The sequence below is a fragment of the Bubalus bubalis genome, chromosome 16 (assembly GCF_019923935.1).
Source record: "Bubalus bubalis isolate 160015118507 breed Murrah chromosome 16, NDDB_SH_1, whole genome shotgun sequence".
NCBI classification, from domain to species: Eukaryota; Metazoa; Chordata; class Mammalia; order Artiodactyla; family Bovidae; genus Bubalus; species Bubalus bubalis.
In genome coordinates this window covers 8067410-8090084 of record NC_059172.1, presented here as the reverse complement: position 1 = coordinate 8090084, position 22675 = coordinate 8067410, and the positions used below count along the sequence as shown (strand labels likewise).

Here is a 22675-nt window from a genome sequence, read left to right as displayed (position 1 = left end):
GGAAATTCCAGTGACAGAGGAGCCTGGCGAGCTACAGTTCAGGGGGTCACAAAAGAGTTGGACAAGAGTTAGTGCCTAAAGAACAACAACAAAAGACCATTCATAAGTGCCCGAACATCTTCCACCCCAAATAGGAGTTCAAGTGGAAATTTAAATTCCAAAGGACAGGCACAAAGACTGCTCTAATATGGAGCAGACCCAGGTTACCCTTATTCTGAAGGTCTTAGAAAATTCTAGGCTAAGGTTGCCATGAAAAGAAGCTGATTCAGATTAGAACAGTCTGATTTTGAATTGAAAAAAAAAAAAAAAAAATCACCTCATTTCAAAGTGTATTTAACTGTGAATGATACTTTTGAATTAGGTAATTAAGACCTTCTTTCATTCTATCTGTATCAAGCTTACACACTGCTCTGAGAGCAATGCAGTAGATCAGCCTTCCCACTAGACAGTGAGCACCTCACGGCAACGGTTGGAATGTGTCTCATCTTTCTTCCCAGGACGTGACACCAAATGAATACTCAGTAAATATTTACACAAAAGGTATGACCAACACTTATTTTGACAAAGGAGTCCAGGTAACTTCAATAAGCCTAGTGCAGTGAGTATACACGTGCATGTTGACATACAAATGGATAATACCCAGTGCTGCACTTACTACAGAATTTAAAATTTAGAAAAAAATCCATTGATTGTACAACTCCGTGCAATCAGATTTATATATTTTGTCCCAAAGCAAAGACATTTCATATAAATATTCCTGAATAATAATTAGATATCTCACCAAATGTCACAGCCCAAAATATTTCGGTTATTGTGTCCTTTTCTCCATAAACCACAAAGAGACTAAACTGGACATGTAAAACCTTCACAATTCAACAAATTACCAGAAAGAAGTATTCTCCAGGGCAAAGTTGAAACTGTTTAGGAAATGATTCAGCAAACATTATATATGGAAGAGAATATGGGAAAATGATAATTCATTTATCAGAAAAGTGGTTATTTCTTGTGCTTTAAAAAAATCCTTCTTCATTGTAATGTTTTTTCCCGAAACAAATCAAGCACAGATTAAGGAAAAGATTTATTTACACATAGCCAGAGTGAAGGGGGAGAAGGCAATGGCAACCCACTCCAGTACTCTTGCCTGGAAAATCCCATGGACAGAGGAGCCTGGTGGGCTGCAGTCCGTGGGGTCGCTGAGTCGGACACGACTGAGCGACTTCACTTTCACTTTTCACTTTCATGCATTGGAGAAGGAAATGGCAACCCACTCCAGTGTTCTTGCCTGGAGAATCCCAGGGACGGGGGAGCCTGTTGGGCTGCCGTCTATGGGGTCGCGCAGAGTGGGACACGACTAAAGCGACTTAGCAGCAGCAGCAGCAGCAGAGTGAAGGGGGGAAAGTTTTAAGCATTAACTGGAATTCTTTATTAGATCATATTCAGTGAAGGGAAGAGGCCAAGTTAGTGATTAAGAGCGAGGACTCTGGAGTCAGAATGCTTAGTTCAAATCCTGGCTGTGCCATTTATTAGCTGTGTGGTTTTAGACAAAAACTCTAACCTCTTTGTGCTTCTGTTTTCTATTTGTAAAATGAGGAATTTTTTACCTTACTGGGATAATTAGGAGAATTAAATAAGTTAAGTTTCTTTTACTTAAAAGTGCCTAGAATTAATTGCTGAACATAAGTAGTAAATAAAATACATAACGTTCAACAAATACTGTCTACCTTTTCTATCACATTCCTCCACTAAAAAGTAAATGAATAGCCCCTTCCCACTGACTGCTCCCTGTGTTCCTCCTAGCTGTCAGAAGTTAACTGAGGATTAGAGGGAGAAGAGGTCCTCCAACCCAAGAGCTTTTAAGTCAGGTTTACTGAGGTATAACTTACATACACTAAAATTCTTTAGTATAACTTACATATACTACAATTTACTTTTAAAAATTCTTTCTTGGAGTAGAGTGGATTTACAATGTTGTGTCAGTTTAAACTTCACTCTTTAATACACAGTTCTATGCACTCTGACAGAATCATGTATCCATCACCATAGTCAAGAACATCTCTACAAGCCCCGCAAACTTTCTTGTGCCTCTTTGTAATTAACCTCTCTCCCCCAGACCATCACTGATCAGGATTCCGTTCCTACAGGTTTGGTTTTTCCACAACGTCACATAAAAAGAACCAGATAGTGTGTAGTCTTTTGAGTCTGGCTTTGTTCACTTAGCACAACTGAGATTATCCGTGTTTTTTTCACATGTCAGTAGTTTCACTTCATTGCTGAGCAACATTCCCTTATATGATCTAACACATTCTGTTCATCCATTTACCAGCTGAAGGACATGTGGACTGTTTACAGTTTTTAGCAATTGCAAAAAAAAAGATAAAAAACCCAAACAGCTACAAATTTTTATATGAACATAACTTTTTATTTCTCTTGGGCAAATATCCAGGAGTGGGAAAAATGGGTGATAAGGTAAGTGCATGTTTAATTTTATAAGTAACTGTCAAATTGGTTTCTAAAGTGTCTCTTTGAACCCTTTCATGCTCTTCTACTAACAATAAGTCAAGGGTAACTGGATTATTACTTATTACTGATTTTCAGTATGGATCTGTATTTTTATACCTATCAATTACAATCAGTTCTTTCTGCAATTTAGTATTAATGGTGTGTCATTAGTCTTCTATTAATGAAGAATCATTGGATCACTTGACATGAATCTTAAATGTTACTTTATAACACTTTCAAAGGGAAATATCAATGAAAATTACTCTTTCAAATCCCATCCAAGAGTAGTCATATCTGGTAATTTTTTCTGGATCAATGAGCTATAAGAATTAACAAAAACTACTACTAGTAACTAAATATATTAGGCATACTTCTGTTAATCAAACCTGTAACATTCAGACAAGAGTTTCCAGAGCCTAAATAAAATTTATCAACAATGTATATAGCAAGTATTATTTAACATCTTTAGCAAAAGTATAATTCTCCTGATTAGGAAACAAAAAGGACACATACAAGAAAATGTTTGGAAACTCATTATAAATACTATGTCCAGAGACTTCCCTGGTGGTCAGTGGCTAAGACTCCAAACTGGCAATGTAGGGGGCTCAAGTTTGATCCCTGGTAAGGGAACTAGATCCCAGAGGCCATAACTAAGACGCAGCACAGCCAAATAAATAAATATTATAAAAAATAAATACTATTTACAATATCACATCAAAATGCCGCTGCTCGTTATGCAAATTGGCACATCCAATTTTGAAAATATTTGATATCAACAACCCATTCCCAAGAGAATTGAAAGTCCACACAAAAGCTTGTATATAAATGTTAACAGCACCATTACTCATAATAGTCCCAGAGTGGACTATCCATCAACTGATAAATAGGTGAAACAGATTGTGATCTATCCATTCAATGGAATATCATTCAGCCATAAAAAGGAATGATATATCCTACAACATGGGTTAGCCTTGAAAACACTGTAGTAAGTGAAAGCAGAAAGACAAAGAAGGCCACATATTGTATGATTACGTTGATACGAAATGTCCAGGTTAAGCAAATGCACAGAGACAGACAGAGCCAAGGGCTAGGGGTGGGAGGGCAGGGAGGGAAATAAGGAAGGGGAGTGACTAGTAGTGGGTATGAGTTCTCTCTCCAGGATGATGAAAATGTTCTGCTATCAGATAATGGTGATGGCTGCACAACTATATGAATGTATTAGGAAGCCGCTGTACACTTTAAAAGAATAAATTTTATGCTGTGTGAATTCTATCTCAATTTTTAAAAAACCCATTAATAGGAGACAAATAAATAAGCTATAGTATATTCACAGAAAAGATATCATACAGCAGTGAAAATAAATGAAGACAGCTATTAGTTAAAACATGCATAATTTCACACACCATGCTGAGAAAATAGCTAGTTACTGAACAACATCAGATCAGATCATTATGATTATTCAAACCCAAATACTATACTGTGTAGGGACACATACATTTGTAGGTAAATTTAAAGGACAAGTATGAGGATGATATCCTGAAAACAGCAAAGCAGAGAAGGCCAGAGATGCAGTCAAGGAAGGGTGCACAGGATATTGATATGATCTACTTCTTAAACTGCGGGTAGGAATGCTAATGTTTCTTTTTTAAAGTTCACAAACTAGACAGCATATTAAAAAGCAGAGATATTACTTTGCCAAGAAAGGTCTGTCTAGTCAAGGCTATGATTTTTTTCAGTGGTCATGTATGGATGTGACAGTTGGACTGTGAAGAAAGCTGAGCACCGAAGAATTGATGCTTTTGAAGTGTGGTGTTGGAGAAGACTCTTATTTATTTATTTATTTTTACTTTACAATATTGTATTGGTTTTGCCATACATCAACATGCATCTGCCACGGGTGTACACGTGTTCCCCATCCTGAACCCCCCTCCCACCTCCCTCCCCATACCATCCCTCTGGGTCATCCCAGTGCACCAGCCCCAAGCTTCCTGTATCCTGCATCAAACCTGGAGTGGTGATTCGTTTCTTATATGATATTATACATGTTTCAATGCCATTTTCCCAAATCATCCCCCTCTCCCTCTCCCACAGAGTCCAAAAGACTGTTCTATACATCTGTGTCTCTTTTGCTGTGGAGAAGACTCTTGAGAGTCCCTTGGACTGCAAGGAGATCCAAACAGTCCATCCTAAAGGAAATCAGTCCTGAATATTCATTGGAAGGACTGATTCTGAAGCTGAGACTCTAATATTTTGGCCAACTGATGTGAAGAACTGACTCAGTGAAGGCAGGAGAAGGGGATGACACAGGATGAGATGGTTAGATGGCATCACCGACTCAGTGGACATGAGTTTACTCAAACTCCAGGAGTTGGTGATGGATAAGGAGGCCTGGCGTGCTGCAGTCCATGGGGTTGAAAAGAGTCAGACATGACTGAAGGACTGAACTGAACAAAAATGACTTATTATATTTAAAATACTATCCCATGAGTTTCAAAATGAAAGGGGAGGGGGGAGCTCTGCCTCTAGCTAATAAAATCTTATAACTATAGTGTTCAGACAGAAACTTGGAGAATACTTTTTATATCCCCAAATCCCTGCTCTACTTAATTAGCTGTGAAACCTTATGGAAGTCATTTAATCTTTGGGGGCTTTAGTATTCTCACGCATAAAACAGATTTCCACTGTTGTGGAACAGTATTCCACAACAATGATTTATATATAATAAACAGCAGGCTTTTGCAATTCCAAATTTTTCAGTACCAGGATATATGCGGCTTATGTTAGATGTGTGGAAAGTACTTTTGCTTCAGTGGTAAAAACCTCACAGCCCCATTCCCTTTGGCCCTTGGTTAAATGACAACAAAGGAATGGTAGTTTGCTTTATGCTAGTATCTCAAATGTGGTGATAATTCAAAACCATAGTTTGCAAAAATGTGGGTTCCACTATCATTTTCCTTTTTCAGGCATTATACCCTGGTAGAAAATATTTCCTCCCCAGATTCAAAAAGTAGAGATTCACACAAGTCACTCAAAAAGCAAAAATGTACTTAGCAGCTACTTATCCATGGCAAAGAAAGTAATGTAAATAGTAAAAATATTCATTCAAAAAGTCAGAAATTTGAATTGTATCTCCTTCTCCTAACACTCAGTACTGAAAAGTGACTTACTAAGTCATCTAGTCACATCTATCTCAATTTGTGACACCAAATAATCAGAATCACATACACAGCAGGCCTTTCTATAGTCTGTACTCAGGGCACCAACTGCTGAACTTCCACTATCAACCATCACTAGAATGGTATTGAAAGTAATGCATTAAAAGCCCCAGACAAGTGGCTTCACTGGAGAAGTCTACCAAACATTTAAAGAAGAATTAACACCAATCCTCCCAAATTTTCCCAAAAATTAAAGAGGATGGGACATTTTGCATCTGGTCCCATCACTTCATGGCAAATAGATGGGGAAACAGTGGAAACAGTGACAGACTTTATTTTGGGGGGGTTCCAAAATCACTGCAGATGGTGACTGCAGCCATGAAATTAAAAGACGCTTACTCCTTGGAAGGAAAGTTATGACCAACCTAGACAGCATATTCAAAAGCAGAGACATTACTTTGCCAACAAAGGTCCATCTAGTCAAGGCTATGGTTTTTCCAGTAGTCATGTATGGATGTGAGAGTTGGACTATAAAGAAAGCTGAGCACTGAAGAACTGATGCTTTTCAACTGTGGTGTTGGAGAAGACTCTTGAGAGTCCCTTGGACTGCAAGGAGATCCAACCAGTCCATTCTAAAGGAGATCAGCCCTGGGTGTTCTTTGGAAGGAATGACAATAAAGCTGAACTCCAGTACTTTGGCCACCTCATGTGAAGAGTTGACTCATTGGAAAAGACTCTGATGCTGGGAGGGATTGGGGGCAGGAGGAGAAGGGGACGACAGAGGATGAGATGGCTGGACGGCATCACTGACTCGATGGACGTGAGTCTGAGTGAACTCCGGGAGTTGGTGATGGACAGGGAGGCCTGGTGTGCTGCGATTCATGGGGTCGCAAAGAGGTGGACACAACTGAGCGACTGAACTGAACTGAACTGAACTGAACACCTTCAATGATAAAAACACTCAAACTAGGAAAGAAACTATATAATCAAGGCCATTTAGGAAAAGCCCACAGCTAATATACTTGGGGTACTTTCCGAATGGCTCAGCAGGTAATGTGCGTGCAGGAATATGCCTGCAATACAGGAGACACAGGTTTGATCCCTTGGTCAGGAAGATCCCTTGGAGAAGGAAATGGCAATCCACTCTAGTATTCTTGCCTAAAAAATCCCATGTAAAAAGGAGCCTGGCAGGCTCTAGTCCAAAGGGTCACAAACAGTCAGATATGACTGGGCACACATAACATCATACTCAAGAGCGAAAAACTTAAAGCTTTTCCTCTAAGAGTAGGAACAAGGCAAGGATGCTTGTGCTAACAATCAATATAGAATTGAAAGTTAACGTTCTTTGCAGGAAAAAAAAAGTCTTACGCAGAGAAATTAAGCAAGATGAAGAAACGAAAGAGATTTAAGTCAAACAGGAAGAAGTAAAATCATCTGTTTGCATATAACATAATCTTATATGTAGAAAACCTTAAAAGATTCCACAAAAGAAAACTGTGAGAATGAATGAATTCAGTAAATGAATAAATTTTGTGAACAGAAATGAATTCAGTAAATGAATGAATTTTGCAGAATACAAAACCAACACACAAAAATCAGTACTGTTTTTATATACCACTCATGAAAAATATGAAAAGAAAATTAAGAAAACAACTCCACTTAAAATAACATCAAAAAGAATAAAATACTTGGGAATACACCTAACCAAGGACATGAGACTTGTACACTGAAAGTTATAAAACAAGGCTAAAAGAAACTACAGAAGATACAAACAAAAAGACATCCCATATCCATGGCCTGTAAGATTTAGTATTATTAAGATTCCATATATCTGAAAATAATCTATAGATTCATCATAATCTATCAAAATTTCAACAGCATTTTTTGTAAAAATAAAAAAATAATTTTAAATTTCATATGGAATCTCAAAGGACCCTGAATAGTAAAAACATTTTTGAAAAAAAAAAAAAAAAAGTTGCAGTACTCTTCCTGATCCAAAGCATATTAAAAAGCCTCAATGATCACAACAGTGTGGTAATGGCAGAAAGACAAATAGACCAATGGAACAGCATAGAGAACCCAGGAATAAAACCCTTGCGTATAGGGTAAAATTATCTTTGTTTGACAAGACTGCCAAGACCACTCAGTTGGGAAAGGATGGTCTCTTCAACAAATAATGATGGGAAAAACCAGATAGCTACATGTAAAAGAATGAAGGTGGACCCTTATCTTATATCATACACAAAAACAAATATGAAATCATTAAAAATCTAAATGTAAGATCTAAAACTACAAAACTCCTAGAAGAAAACATAGAGGAAAAGCTTTGTAACACTGGAATGCATAATGATACCGTAGATATGATGCCAAAAGCACAGGCAACCAAAGCAAAAAGGGCCAATGGGGATTACATCAAACTTAAAAACTTTTGTTTATCAAAGGACAAAATAAACAGAGTAAAAAGATAACCTACAGAAGGAAAGAAAATATTTACCAATCATTTATTTGATAAGTGTTTAATATCTACAGAATATCAAGAACTCCCACAACAAAACTCCAAATAATCCAATTGCTAAGTCTCTTCAGTCATGTCTGACTCTGTATGACCCCATGGACTGCAGCCTACTAGGCTTCTCCGTCCAAGGGATTCTCCAGGCAAGAACACTGGAGTGGGTTGCCATTTCCTTCTCCAATGCATGAAAGTGGAAACTGAAAGTGAAGTCACTCAGTCGTGTCTGACTCTTAGCAACCCCATGGACTGCAGTCTACCAGGCTCTTCCATCCATGGGATTTTCCAGGCAACAGTACTGGAGTGCGGTGCCATTGCCTTCTCCGATAATCCAATTAAAAATGGGCAAAAGACTTGAATAGATGTTTCTACAAAGATGAGTATTTTGCATATTTATTGAAATTCACTGGAAGGGTGGACGCTGAAGTTCCAATACTTTGGCCACCTGATGCAAAGAGCCAACTCATTAGAAAAGACTCTGATACTGGGAAAGACTGGAGGCAGAGGAGAAGTGGGGGCAAAGGATGAGATGGTTGGATGGCATCACCGACTCAAAGGACATGAATTTGAGCAAACTCAGGAAAATGGAGGACAGGGGAGCCTGGCATGCTGCAGTCCATGGGGTCACAAAGAGTGGGACAAGGCTTAGTGACTGAATAAGAACAACAACAAAGATGATATATCAATGGCCAATAAGCATATGAAAAGATGCTCAACATCACTAATCACCAGAGAAATGCATGTCAAAATCACAATGGGATTATCTCTTCACATCCAATAGAAGGGTTACTATCAAATAAACAAATTTTTAAAAATCAGAAATAACAAATGTTGGTAAGAATGTAGAGGAATTGGAACACTTGTATACTGTTGGTGGGCTTGTAAAATGGTGCAACAGCTACAGAAGACAGTATGGAGGGTTGCTCAAAAAAAGTAAAAATAGAGTATCGTACCATCATATGATCCAGCAGCCCCACTTTTAAGTGTATGGGTAAGTGTGGGTATATGTATCTCCAGAAGAACTGAAAACTGGGGCTCAAATTTACACTCATGTTCCAAGCCACAGAAGCAACCCAAACGTCCACTAGAGAAAGAGTGAATGGATAAGCAAAATGGGGTAAATACACACAATGGAATATTAGCCTTAAAAAGGAAGGAAATCCTGTTACATGCCACAATATGGATGAACTTTGAGGATATCATGCTAAGTTAAACAAGCCAGCCACAAAAAGATAAATACTGTATGAGTCCACTTACAGGAGGTACTAAACTAGTAAAATTCATAGCAATAGAATCGTGGTTATCACCAGCCAGGGAAAGGGGAAAAGAAAAGTTGTTTAATGGATACAGAGTATCAGATCTGCAAGATTCAAAAGTTTTGGAGATGTGCTTCACAACAACTGAATGTAACCACTAGTTTAAAATTATGATGGTAATTTTTATGTCACATACTTTTTAAAAAATATTACAGTTTTTAAAAAGTAAGACACTCATCTGTTCAAAATGCTTTGTAGGTATTTAAAGAAAAAAAAATAAAGAAGAGTAAAGAAAATATTTAAATACTCATGTGGAGGAAATCTATTATGAAGTTTTAAAAAGAGTTTGGGAAGCTAGCATATGAAGCCTAACTCCTTTTTTGTGTGTTTAGTAAAAATATAAAAAGAGGGTCATACACATTGGTGGTAGGCTGATAATGACCCCCAAAGATATTGGGCTGTAATCCCTGAAAACTATAAATGTTGTTTCATTTGGGAAAAGGGTCTCCACAGATGTGATTAAGAATTTTGAGATGGGAAGATCATCCTGGATCATCTGAGTCAGCCTGAATGCAACCACATGTATTCTTACAAGAGGGAGACTGATGAAAAGCTGACATACTCAGAGGAGACGGTGACGTGAAGACGGAGACGAGCAAGACTGTAAGAGGCTGGAGGGATGTGACACAAGCCAAGGGACACCGACAGCCGCCAGAAGTGGAAGAGGCGAGAGCCGGGCACGCCCCAGGGCCTCTGGAGGAACACGGCAGTGCCTCAGTATCAGCCTCCAGGAAGCCTCATCCTAAATTTTTCTAAAATTCTTACTGAAATAGTGTTGATTTACAATGTTGTTAGTTTCAAGCATACAGCAAAGGGATTCAATTGTGTGTGTGTATACAAAAAATAGCAAGAAGAGATAAGAAAGCCTTCTTCAGCGATCAATGCAAAGAAATAGAGGAAAACAACAGAATGGGAAAGACTAGGGATCTCTTCAAGAAAATCAGAGATACCAAAGGAACATTTCATGCAAAGATGAGGACCTAACAGAAGCAGAAGATATTAAGAAGAGATGGCAAGAATACACAGAAGAACTGTACAAAAATGATCTTCACGACCCAGATAATCACGATGGTGTGATCACTCACCTAGAGCCAGACATTCTGGAATGTGAAGTCAAGTGGGCCTTAGAAAGCATCACTACGAACAAAGCTAGTGGAGGTGATGGAATTCCAGTTGAGCTATTCCAAATCCTGAAAGATGATGCTGTGAAAGTGCTGCACTCAATATGCCAGCAAATTTGGAAAACTCAGCAGTGGCCACAGGACTGGAAAAGGCCAGTTTTCATTCCAATCCCAAAGAAAGGCAATGCCAAAGAATGCTCAAACTACCACACAATTGCACTCATCTCACACGCTAGTAAAGTAATGCTCAAAATTATCCAAGCCAGGCTTCACCAATACGTGAACTGTGAACTTCTTGATGTTCAAGCTGGTTTTAGAAAAGGCAGAGGAACCAGAGATCAAATTGCCAACATCCGCTGGATCATGGAAAAAGCAAGAGAGTTCCAGAAAAACATCTATTTCTGCTTTATTGACTATGCCAAAACCTTTGACTGTGTGGATCACAATAAACTGTGGAAAATTCTTCAAGAGATGGGAATACCAGACCACCTGATCTGCCTCTTGAGAAATCTGTATGCAAGTCAGGAAGCAACAGTTCGAACTGGTTCCAAATAGGAAAAGGAGTTCATCAAGGCTGTATATTGTCACCCTGCTTATTTAACTTATATGCAGAGTACATCATGAGAAACGCTGGACTGGAAGAAACACAAACTGGAATCAAGATTGCTGGAAGAAATATCAATAACCTCAGATACGCAGATGACACCACCCTTATGGCAGAAAGTGAAGAGGAACTCAAAAGCCTCTTGATGAAAGTGAAAGTGGAGAGTGAAAAAGTCGGCTTAAAGCTCAACATTCAGAAAACGAAGATCATGGCATCCGGTCCCACCACTTCACGGGAAATAGATGGGGAAACAGTGGAAACAGTGTCAGACTTTATTTTTCTGGGCTCCAAAATCACTACAGATGGTGACTGAAGCCATGAAATTAAAAGACACTTACTCCTTGGAAGGAAAGTTATGACCAACCTAGATAGCCTATTCAAAAGCAGAGACATTGTTTTGCCAACAAAGGTTCATCTAGTCAAGGCTATGGTTTTTCCTGTGGTCATGTATGGCTGTGAGAGTTGGACTGTGAAGAAGGCTGAGCGCCAAAGAATTGATGCTTTTGAAGTGTGGTGTTGGAGAAGACTCTTGAGAGTCCCTTGGACTGCAAGGAGATCCAACCAGTCCATTCTGAAGGAGATCAGCCCTGGGATTTCTTTGGAAGGAATGATGCTAAAGCTGAAACTCCACTACTTTGGCCACCTCATGGGAAGAGTTGACTCATTGGAAAAGACTCTGATGCTGGGAGGGATTGGGGGCAGGAGGAGAAGGGCTGGATGGCATCACTGACTCGATGGACGTGAGTCTGAGTGAACTCCGGGAGTTGGTGAGGGACAGGGAGGCCTGGTGTGCTGCGATTCATGGGGTCACAAAGAGTCGGACACGACTGAGCGACTGATCTGATCTGATACAAAAAATATTTTTTTCCATTATAGGTTATTACAAGTATAGTCCCCTGTTGGTTATCTTTATGTATATATAGTACAGTGTATATTTTAACCCCAAACTCCTACTCACCCTAAATTTTAGACTCAACTCCAGAACTGCCAGAGAATAAATTATTGTTGTTTTAAGCTGCCAAATTTGTGGTCATTTGTTTTGGTAGTCATAGAAAACTAATACATGTTTGAAAGCACATAAAAATTTTCTGGATGGATCCACAGAAAATTGTTAACAATGACTATTTTTAGAAGAATGTATATGGGACTAGCTAAAGAATTTTTACTTTTCATTTTAATACATAGCCTTGTCTTTTATTTTAATGAACAAGCTTCAATATTTTTTATCAAAATGTTTTTAAAAGCTCTAAAACTTTAAAATTCCAGCCTGGCACCTTGAAGCTGAATCTGTCTATACATATCCCATAAGCCTCACTTCCTCCCCTTAGTATTTTTTGGACATCGTATCGCCCTTGAAAGAGAGATCTGAATCTTATTTATTGCCCCAGCATCTAGTAGAGTGCTTTGTCCTCTAACACATAATTCCTAAAACAGCACAATTTCATCAAATTATAGAACTCTTAAATATACAATAAATGTGTTCTGAGTTTATAAATAAAATTTTGCATGCTGAATGTATTTAAAATGTGAAAGGAAAACATGATATAATAGAATTCTAAAGCAAACCCTTTTTTGAAGTGAAAAATATTAAGTAATAGATTTCAAAAATTTAGAAGATTTTTGTCACTGTTTTCTTAGTACCTACTTTTTGATTATGAAATCCATTAAAAGAAGGAAATTTTAATTTTAGATCGTTCATTTGGTAAAGTCATGGCAGGAGAGCAGTTGCTTGCAATGAATCTTATTGTAGAGCACTCTAGTCAAAATTAAATTCAACCAAAATCGTCATGTTGGCTGCCAGAGTAAGATCTGAGTTCTAGCACTTGCTTTGTCACACACTAGCTGAGTCTTAGTTATATCACCCATCAGGGAAGACCCATCATGGCAAACAGCAAGCACTCAGGAAACAGTAGCTATCATTACTATATTATTATTATAAGCATCATCTCAGAGTCATTTAGAGATCTTAGACAGACTTCAGTTTAGTTCAGTTGCTTAGTGGTGTCTGACTCTTTGCGACTCCATGGACTGCTGCACTCCAGGCCTCCCTGTCCATCACTAACTGCCTGAGCTTGATCAAACTCATGTCCATTGAGTCAGTGATGCCATCCAACCACCTCATCCTCTCATCATCCCCTTCTCCTCCCACCGTCATTCTTTCCCAGCATCAGGGTCTTTTCAAATGAGTCAGTTCTTCACATCAGTTGGCCAAAATATTGGAGTCTCAGCTTCAGATCAGTCCTTCCAATGAATATTTAGGACTGATTTCCTTTAGGATGGACTGGGTGGATCTCCTTGCAGTCCAAGGGACTCTCAAGAGTCTTCTCCAACACCACAGTTCAAAGGCATCAATTCTTCGGCACTCAGCTTTCTTTATAGTCCAGCTCTCACATCCATACATGACTCCTGGAAAAACCATAGCTTTGACTAGACAGACCTTTGCTGGCAATGTCTCTGCTTTTTAATATGCTGTCTTCAGACTTAATCAAACCTACATTTTAATCTTCTGGTTCAGGAAAGGCCTAAGTTAGCTTAGGGTTCTCGACCAAGTAATGCAAGTCTCTGATCTAAAACAAGTCTGTTGGTTGTATAAGCAATCTATTCCTTCTTATCCTATAGAAAGCAGATTTACTGAAAGTTAAACAAGTAAAGCCTGGATAACTCAATCAGTAGAGCACCAGACTTTTGACTTCCCTGGTGGCTCAGATGGTTAAAAAGAAAAAAAAAAAAAAAAAAAAAAAAAATCTGCCTACAATGCAGGAGATCGGAGTTTGACCCCTGGGGGAGTAGGAAGATATCTTGAAGAAGCGAATGGCTACCCAATCCAGTATTCTTGCCTGGAAAATTCCATAGACAGATGAACTTCACCAGTCACAAAGAGTCAGACATGACTTACTAACACTTTCACCTCTCAAACAAGTAAATGTCATTTTATATTACTCAGGAGACTATCCATATTCACTTGGAGGAATTCCCCATATTAAATGTAGGTCAAAATAAGCAGGCAGTCCTCTAAAGCATAAAAACTGTTTTCCTTTACTGCCTAGAGGTTTCTGATATGGGATTTGATCTTTACTCACAAATGAAGAACTCATGCTAGTTCAGGACTGGGGGTTTCATGAGGTTTCTTTTTTTTTTTTTTAAAGGAATGTATCACATAAGAAAGGGCCAAAAGAAAAGTGTGGAATTACAGTATTGAAAAAGACCCCTAAAACACAAGAATGAGAGACTTCATATAGCAAATGAATAAGGACACGAAATGATGAAAAACAAACATTGCAAATAAATACATAAAAGAAATAAAACAGCAAAATGAATTAGAGAATAAGATGTTCTAGATAGCCAAGTTTGCTAGAGGTTTGTCCCTGAAATATCGATTATTTTATATAACTCTTTTCCATGTAAAATAAATCTAAGAAAATACATAAGCTTCACACTCTTCTTAAACAAAATCGACTGATAATTATTTAAAAATTTCAGGATAATCCATTTGAGCAATCAATGTAGCAATACCCTCAAGATGTACTGCCAAAGAGTTATGAGGGAATCTTGTATCAAAATCAAGTGGTTCCAGTATGGCTGTTTTGAATTTTAATGTTCTGTAGCTTTCCTTCCTCAAACTTCCTGATCAAACTAACACTTCTAGTTAATTTGTAGCAGTACTATCTAATTTTAGCTCTTGATTTAAAGAAGCAAGCAGGGTGAAACTGTGCATAAAGAGCAGGATCTACTTGAAGGAAGTCAATAAAATTTAGAATGCAGAAGACTTTTTTGGTTTATTTCCTGGCAGTTAACTTTCAGATAAATAAAATGCATCTTTAAGTCTTACGATTGAAAAAAAGACAACTGATTAAACAAACATTTTCAAGACATACTTGAGACTATTCCACTTTTTTCCTCATCTTCATAGAAAGAATTTTAAGCTCATTTTAATTAATAACCTCTAAGAAATATAATCAAGATGGAGAAGGAAATGGCAACCGACCCCAGTATTCTTGTCTGGAAAATCCCACGGACAGAGGAACTCAGTGGGGTACAGTCTATTGGATCACAAAGAGTTGGCTAAGCAACTAAAAAACAACAAGAAGAAATACAATCAAGACATTGAAGAAGTAAGTTTCTAATGTCTTAATAAAATAAAAATCACTTTTGAAAAGACAGAGGTCACCAAGGCTTATCTGAGATCATATCTATGCCAAAAATGTCTGACCATTCCAACAAAGTCAGAATTTATACTTTGCATCTCTGAACAAAAATCATATTCCAGGAATAAGCAACTGCTGTTACCAATTAAGTGAAAATAATGTTTTCTGTGGCACTTAAAAAGAGTTATGGAAGAAAAAAGAAAGAGCTCAGTAAAAAGCATATCACAAAGAGGACATTTGTTTGGGACATGAGTTTCCTTGGAAAGTTGAAGACCTGTATGAAATCATGTTTAGCTTAATACAGATAGAAATAAATAAAACAACTATATATGTGTGCATATGCAGGAGTTAGTATACAAACATACCCAGCTCTGTTTGCTGAGAGGACCTCAGAACAATGACCCCCCAGAAATAAGCACATCTAGATCTTGGTTTCTATCAATAAATATCACAGTCTCATAGAAGGAACCAGGGCTGATTCTACGGCTGGGATGGGGAAAATACTAGATCGGTCTGGAGCATCTTGCTCTCCCAGAAAAGTGCTCAGAATGAGCTAAAATAAATAACATAGATCAGATTATAAAACAGATATTCATATTTATATAGATAACTGGTTAAATAGAAAAATAAATGGGGGAGAACAGACAAATTTTTGTTACAAAATTCCAAACAATCTATGTAGATACTGTTCCACCTTCAGTAAGCAGAACTTATGCCCATCCATTTTGAGGATTGGCTAGACTCAGAGACTCACTTCCAAAGAATAGATATAGAAAGGAAAAAATAGTAACTTTACTTCTCAACCTGGCAAACACTACCTTAACCAAGTGTTCAAGGTTGACATCATCAGTGATATCATATAGTCCCTTGATAAGAAATGATGGTGTTCTGTGACATTCTTTCCAAAAACACATAACCCTCGTCTAATAATGAGAAAAACACGGGACAAACGTGGAAGAAGAATATTCCACAAAATAACTGACTAGTACTCAAAACTGTCAAGACCATGGAGACAAAGTAAGACTGAGAAACTGTCAAAGACCAAAGGAGACTAAGAGAGATGACAACTAAATGCAATAGGTTACCCAGGATGGATCCTCAAACAGAAAGGCGATATGAATAGAAAACTACCGATATCCCAACAAAACCCGGAGTTCAGTTAAAAGTAATGCATCAATGTTGGTTTCTTCATTTTGACATATGTACCATGTAAGATATTAACAATAGAGGAGACTGGATAAGAGGTATACAGAGTGCTATATCTTAGCAACTTTTCTGTAAATCTAAAATTATTACAAAATAAAAAAGGTTATTTTTTAAAGGTTTTGTCAAAAAAAAAAAAAAAAGCCCGAAAAACAAAAAACCCTATCATTTACCTTCAAAACAGTCATGTCTTGAAAAACAAAATTTTTAAAAAGTGCGATACCTCAGACCTACTAGAATGGCTAAAATTTTTTAAAAAACTGGTGAAACTAAATGCTGACATGGATGTCAAGCAAAAAGAACTCCCGTTCATTGCTAGTGGAAACGCAAGATGGTATAGCCACTTTTGACAAGTTTGGCAGTTTCTTACAAAGCTAAACATTGTCTTACCAAGCTAAACACTGTCTTACCCTATGGCCCAGCAATCACACTCGTATTTACACAGGAGAACTAAAAATTTATATGCCACACACAAATATTTATAGCAGCTTTGTTCATAATTGTCAAAAACTAGAAGTGACCTAGATATCCTTCAATAGGTGAATGGATAAACTGTGGTACACACACAATGAAATCTTATTCAGTAATAAAAAGAAATGAACTACCAAGCCAAGAAAAAACATGGGAGAACCTTAAATAGATACTCCTAAGTGAAAGAAGCCAGTCTGAAAAGGTTATGTAGTGTATGATTCCAATTATATTACATTCTGGAAGAGTCAAAACTATGGAGACAATAAAGAGATCAATGCTGCCAGAGGGTGGGGGAGGGAGAAAGGATGAATAGGTGAATTATAAGAGATTTTTAGGGCAATGAAACTATTCTCTACAATAGTATAATGGTGGATAAATAACATTATAAATGTCAAAACTTACAGAAGTTTACAACACAAAGAGTAAACTTTAATGCATGCTAATTTTAGAAAGTCATTTGGGAGACTGAGGAATCCCATAAAATGTGTGAAACCATCTCACAGAAGTGGGTGGGGAAAAAGAACTGACTTAAGCAACTTTGGAAATGAATGGACTTTAACACTGAAGGCAAAAGGAACTGGACATAAGCACTGTATTAGTGTTGTTTAGTCACTGAGTCATGTCCGACTCTTTTGCGACCCCATGGGTTGTAGCCTGTCAGGCTCCTCTGTCCATGGGATTTCCCAGACAAGAATACAGGGGTGGGCGGCCATCTCCTTCCCCAGGGGATCTTCCCAAGCCACCCACGTCTCCTGCTTGGCAGGCGGATTCTTTACCACTGAGCCACCTGGGAAGCCCTGTACTTCTAGTTAATAGTTATTTTTTATGGGAGTATGGATTAAAAATTCAGATACTGCTACACATATCTACTGGAGCTGAATAGAACTCCTGTTTAATTTGGTATAGAAACAGATAGCAACATATAGGAATATCTATAGATGTCTATACACACCAGTTAGTATATATACCTATTAGTTCTGTTAGTTGAGAGTGCCTAAAAGAAATGACACCCCCCCCAAAAAAAAATTAAAAAAAAAAAAATGACACCCCAGTAGCAATGAGAACACTTACTGCCCAGATCTTGGTTTTTATTACCATTCTCCAATAAAAGGTCCCAGGATATCCAGGAGAAATGACTAATTCTAGCACTGTGACAAGAAATATACAAGATGAGCTTATTGCATCTTGTAGTGTTCAGGTTCAGTCGCTCAGTCGTGTCTGACCCTTTGCGACCCCATGAATCGCAGCACGCCAGGCCTCCCTGTCCATCACCAACTCAGACTCACGTCCATCGAGTCAGTGATGCCATCCAGCCATCTCATCCTCTGTCGTCCCCTTCTCCTCCTGCCCCCAATCCCTCCCAGCATCAGAGTCTTTTCCAATGAGTCAACTCTTCGCATGAGGTGGCCAAAATACTGGAGTTTCAGCTTTAGCATCATTCCTTCCAAAGAAATCCCAGGGCTGATCTCCTTTAGAATGGACTGGTTGGATCTCCTTGCAGTCCAAGGGACTCTCAAGAGTCTTCTCCAACACCACAGCTCAAAAGCATCAATTCTACGGCGCTCAGCTCTCTTCACAGTCCAACTCTTGCATCTATACATGACGACTGGAAAAACCATAGCCTTGACTAGACGAACCTTTGTTGGCAGAGTAATGTCTCTGCTTTTCAACATGCTATCTAGGTTGTAGTGTTGGGAACTGCTAAAAAAAATAATTAAAACACACACACACACACACACAGATATGGGAATGTTAAAGGGGAACAAGAGCCAACTGAGAGAATACTCAATGGATAAAGCTGGAACAATTCGAGCAACAAAGTAAAGCAGTACTGGAATATAACTCAAAGTATAAAATACCCTTCAGTTTATGCTGATATAAATCCTTGACTAAACTAATAAATGGGGAAAGAGAGACAAATTTTCCACGCAGAAGAAATTCAAATAAATTATCTAGCTATGCCGCCCCAAGGACAGGGAGCACAATCCCTCACTTCATAAGTGGGCTGTACTTCCTTCCGAAGACCACAGTACAGAAAGGGGAAAAGAGTTAACTCTGTAGTGGAGAAACCAGACAAACACTACTTCAGCCAGATGATCAAAGTCAATACCAACAGTCATAAATCATGTTGATAGTACCCTTTATATGATGGGATTAAAATGGCATTCTCTCTGTGATCTTCCTACCCAAAACACATAACCCCGGTCTAATTATAAGAAAAACATCAGATAAATTGCAACACATGAACATTCTACTAAACAATACCCCTAAAAACTTCTACATAAAGTTTTTAAAAACTAGGGGGAAACAGTGAGGTGGGGAAGCCAGATCTATCTTCTCTCTCAGTCAACACAAACATAAAACTATCATTTTTCCATGATTTTTAGTTGAAGACTTTCCAAATTAGTCTGCTAAGATATTGCTATATCCAAAGACACAGAAACACTGGTTAGTTGTACAGTTTATTACATGGAGAAAACTATGCCAGTTTTGGCCAACAAACATTTTCTGGCCACCTTATTTGTCCTAAGCACCGCTTGAAGCATTGAAATAACCTCACAGATTAAAAAAAAAAAAAAAAGCTCCTCTGCCCTGCTTTCATTTCTGTGAGGAAATCAGACAATATACAAGCAAACAATAAATGACCTATCATATAGCAATAAATGCTATACAGTTTAAAAAACAAAGCGAGGTAAATATGACCAAGAGGGCTACATTAATTGGAGCTTGGAAAATGCCTCTTTAAGGAGATGACATTTGAGTTGAGACCTGAGTGATGCCTATACACAAAGACAAGCTTGAGGCAGGGTAGAGCAGGTGGGAAGTTCCAGGCAGCAAGCACACACACAAATGCCAAAAAGAGTAACTTTTAAGTATTTGAGATAAATCAAGTGGGAAGGCAACCGCCCTGATAGAAACAAAGTAAGCAACATATCCTGAACTCTACAGGTACAAATATGCATTTAACATTAATTGAAATAAAGTTTAAAAAAATTCAAACCTCCAACACTGATCACCAGGAATTCATCAATCATTAGATTCACGTCTAAACTCTACGCCCCCATTTAGTCCTGTCTCAACTGTCCATCTCTCATATGGTAAATATGCCATTTTGAACTGTTCTTCCACCTTCCCTCTAAAACCCACCATGCCTGTGGTTCACATTTCCTTATGTCTCTGATAGAAGTATTTAAGAAAAAAAGGCAAGAGGGAGAGTCTACCCAGAAAATGATCCCAAATTCTCCCTAACAGATCTCATTACTTCACACAGTACAACCAGAAGTTATGTGCAACAGCACCGAACAGACTAACTTGGGTTCAAACTGAGGTGCCATCAGTTGTATGATTTTGAGCAAGCTGCATAAGCTTTCAAGACTCAGTTTCCTCATCTGTAAAAGGTTGTGAGAATTAAAACAGATAAAACGTGGCACCCAGTAGAATATTCAATAAATGTTAACTACTGCTGGTAGAAGTAGCTGAGCATTTACTTTGTTCAAGGACTAGAGCTGGCCAGAGGGATTATAGAAACGACAATTTGCTACAGCAAACTGTTTGAGAGATAAAATTGTCAAACTCCCTTAGGTCAGGGGCTTTGTCTTTTTCTGGTTCACCAGTGCATTCCCAGAATCTAGAACAATGTTTAACACACGGTAGGCATCAATATTTGTTGAATGAATGAATGAGACTCCATTAAGACAAAGGAGCATAAAGGAACTTGACTTTGCTCCAACATAAAGAAAAGTTTTCCTTCCCCATTAAGATTTTAAACAATAACCTAAGGCACTGTTAAATACATTTATTATTTTTCATTGCTTTCCCAAAACCTAAGACAGTGTTCATAATATTAGGGTACTCAAATTTATTGCCGTTAAAACTCTGCTGTTAAAATTAAGCTGTTGGTCAAAAATTTTAAAGTAATAAATTATACAGTTTATTGTTAAGGAATATTTTTGCTTGCTGTTGCCTGAGTGAACAAACTTTAAAAACTTGTGTAAATTTTTTTCTCATGGGTTTACCCATTATGTTTAATTTATGTTGGCAAATATATATTGATTTCACCTTTCTCTATGTCATTTTATAAAAACATTACAGTTTATCCAGTCATTTAAGAAAAATTCAAATCTTTTACAATTTCTTAAGTTTCAAAGATTGTTACCTTCATTATCAGCTCTTTAGGTCAAAGAAGGACTTTTCAGGGTGATAAAAATGGAGAAAGGAGGAGTTCACCTCTCTCAAAATGAGTTTTCAGTTACTATAATTATGCATAAAATAAGACAGGGAGCATTTCTGGGCCAACACTTGAAGCCTTGAGTCCCATAAGAATTAAACTGCAGCCATGCATAAATTTGGGGCAAGTTCTGCAAAAACCTCTTCTTCCTCTATTTTCGCTGAATGAAAAACTCATTGCTCAGATTCATCAACACGAGTTTATTTTCTAACACATAATAGCCGCTCTGGCCACACGATTTTCACCATTTTCTATTCCAGAAACAAAAACGGACGCGTTTAAATCCGGCCTGACAATTACCACAATGGCAGGGTCGCTATCTCGACAGCCACAGTGGTTAAGAGCTTAACAAGTAAGAATCTAGTTTACCGAGATCTCACGTTCAAGTAGCAAGGCCTGATTAACCTACACTGCTGGCTATTGTATGGGTCCCCCAAAGCTTCAAAGCTGGAAATATACCTGAACTCTACTGACACCTTCTGAGAGAGAAAGCCAGGCGGAAGGGCGGAGCGATGCGATCCGAATCGTTTTAAATCGCAGCAAGCCGGCGGAGCCGCCGGTGCGCGGGCCGGGCACAGGTGCGCGGGGAGGCCCCGGGACCACTGCCCTTGTCACGCTCTGAGGCGACCAGGGCCCTTCACAACCACCACAGCCCACGGAGGTTCTCGCTCATTCATTCATTTGACAATTACGCGACGGGCGCCGTAGCAGGGCCGGCTCGCAGGCTCCCCGGCCCCAGCACCGGAACACCCTGAGCCGCCAGACGCGGCCCTGCGCCGCACGCATCCTTCGGGCGCGGCAGCCCGTCCCCCGCCGCGCCGCGCTCCGGTCACCCGGATCCCGGCCCCGGCCTCAGCCGCACCCGAGCGCTCACGCCCCCCCGCCCTCCTGCCGCCCGTCCCCCGGCCTCCGCCCCGCTCCGCCGCCTCAGACCCGCCGGGTTTGTGGGGCGAGGAAGGCGCGCGTCCGCGGAAGACCCCCGCACCCCGCGCCCGGGGTGAGGGGCCGCTCCGCGCGCACGACTCGTGAACCTGAGGGGCCTAGGCGGGTGGGTCGGGCCCACAGTCCACTCACCTCCGCCGGGCCAGAACCGAGAGGTTGCTCTAAGCCGTTTGAAACCGCTTGGGCCGCCGCACACCCCGCAGTGTCCTCGTTGTTTATTGGTCCTGGGCGGACCGCCCATTGTCCTTCCATTGGTCCGTTTGAAAGAACTGTGGGCACGCGCCGCCCGCAGCCTTAAAGGGGCCGTGCGCAGCCGTGTTTCCCTTGGAGCCTGACTCTGCCTGGTCCTGTGAGGAGGTCACGGGTCGAGAAGCGAAAGATTGAGACTGTCCTGGAAGAAAGGTGTGTGAAGAGCTAGCTGTGCCTCCTGGGTGCTCAGCAGGTTTGCTTTACTTAATTGCAGGTATTTAAACTCCTGTCAG

At 39.2% G+C, this 22675-nt stretch overlaps 1 protein-coding gene across 3 annotated transcripts in view; it reads right to left on the bottom strand.

Annotated features, from left to right (window-relative positions):
- Positions 1–22439, bottom strand: part of CKAP5 (cytoskeleton associated protein 5) — a 103042-nt gene extending 80603 nt beyond the window's left edge. For 2 of the 3 annotated variants that reach the window (XM_025266106.2, XM_025266107.2), the window contains exon 1: positions 22326–22395. The gene's annotated coding sequence lies outside the window, so the exon portion shown is untranslated. Of the gene's footprint in view, positions 1–22325 lie in introns of all 3 variants that reach the window. The other variant, XM_025266108.2, reaches the window with a different exon arrangement.
- Positions 22440–22675: the final 236 nt, after the last annotated feature.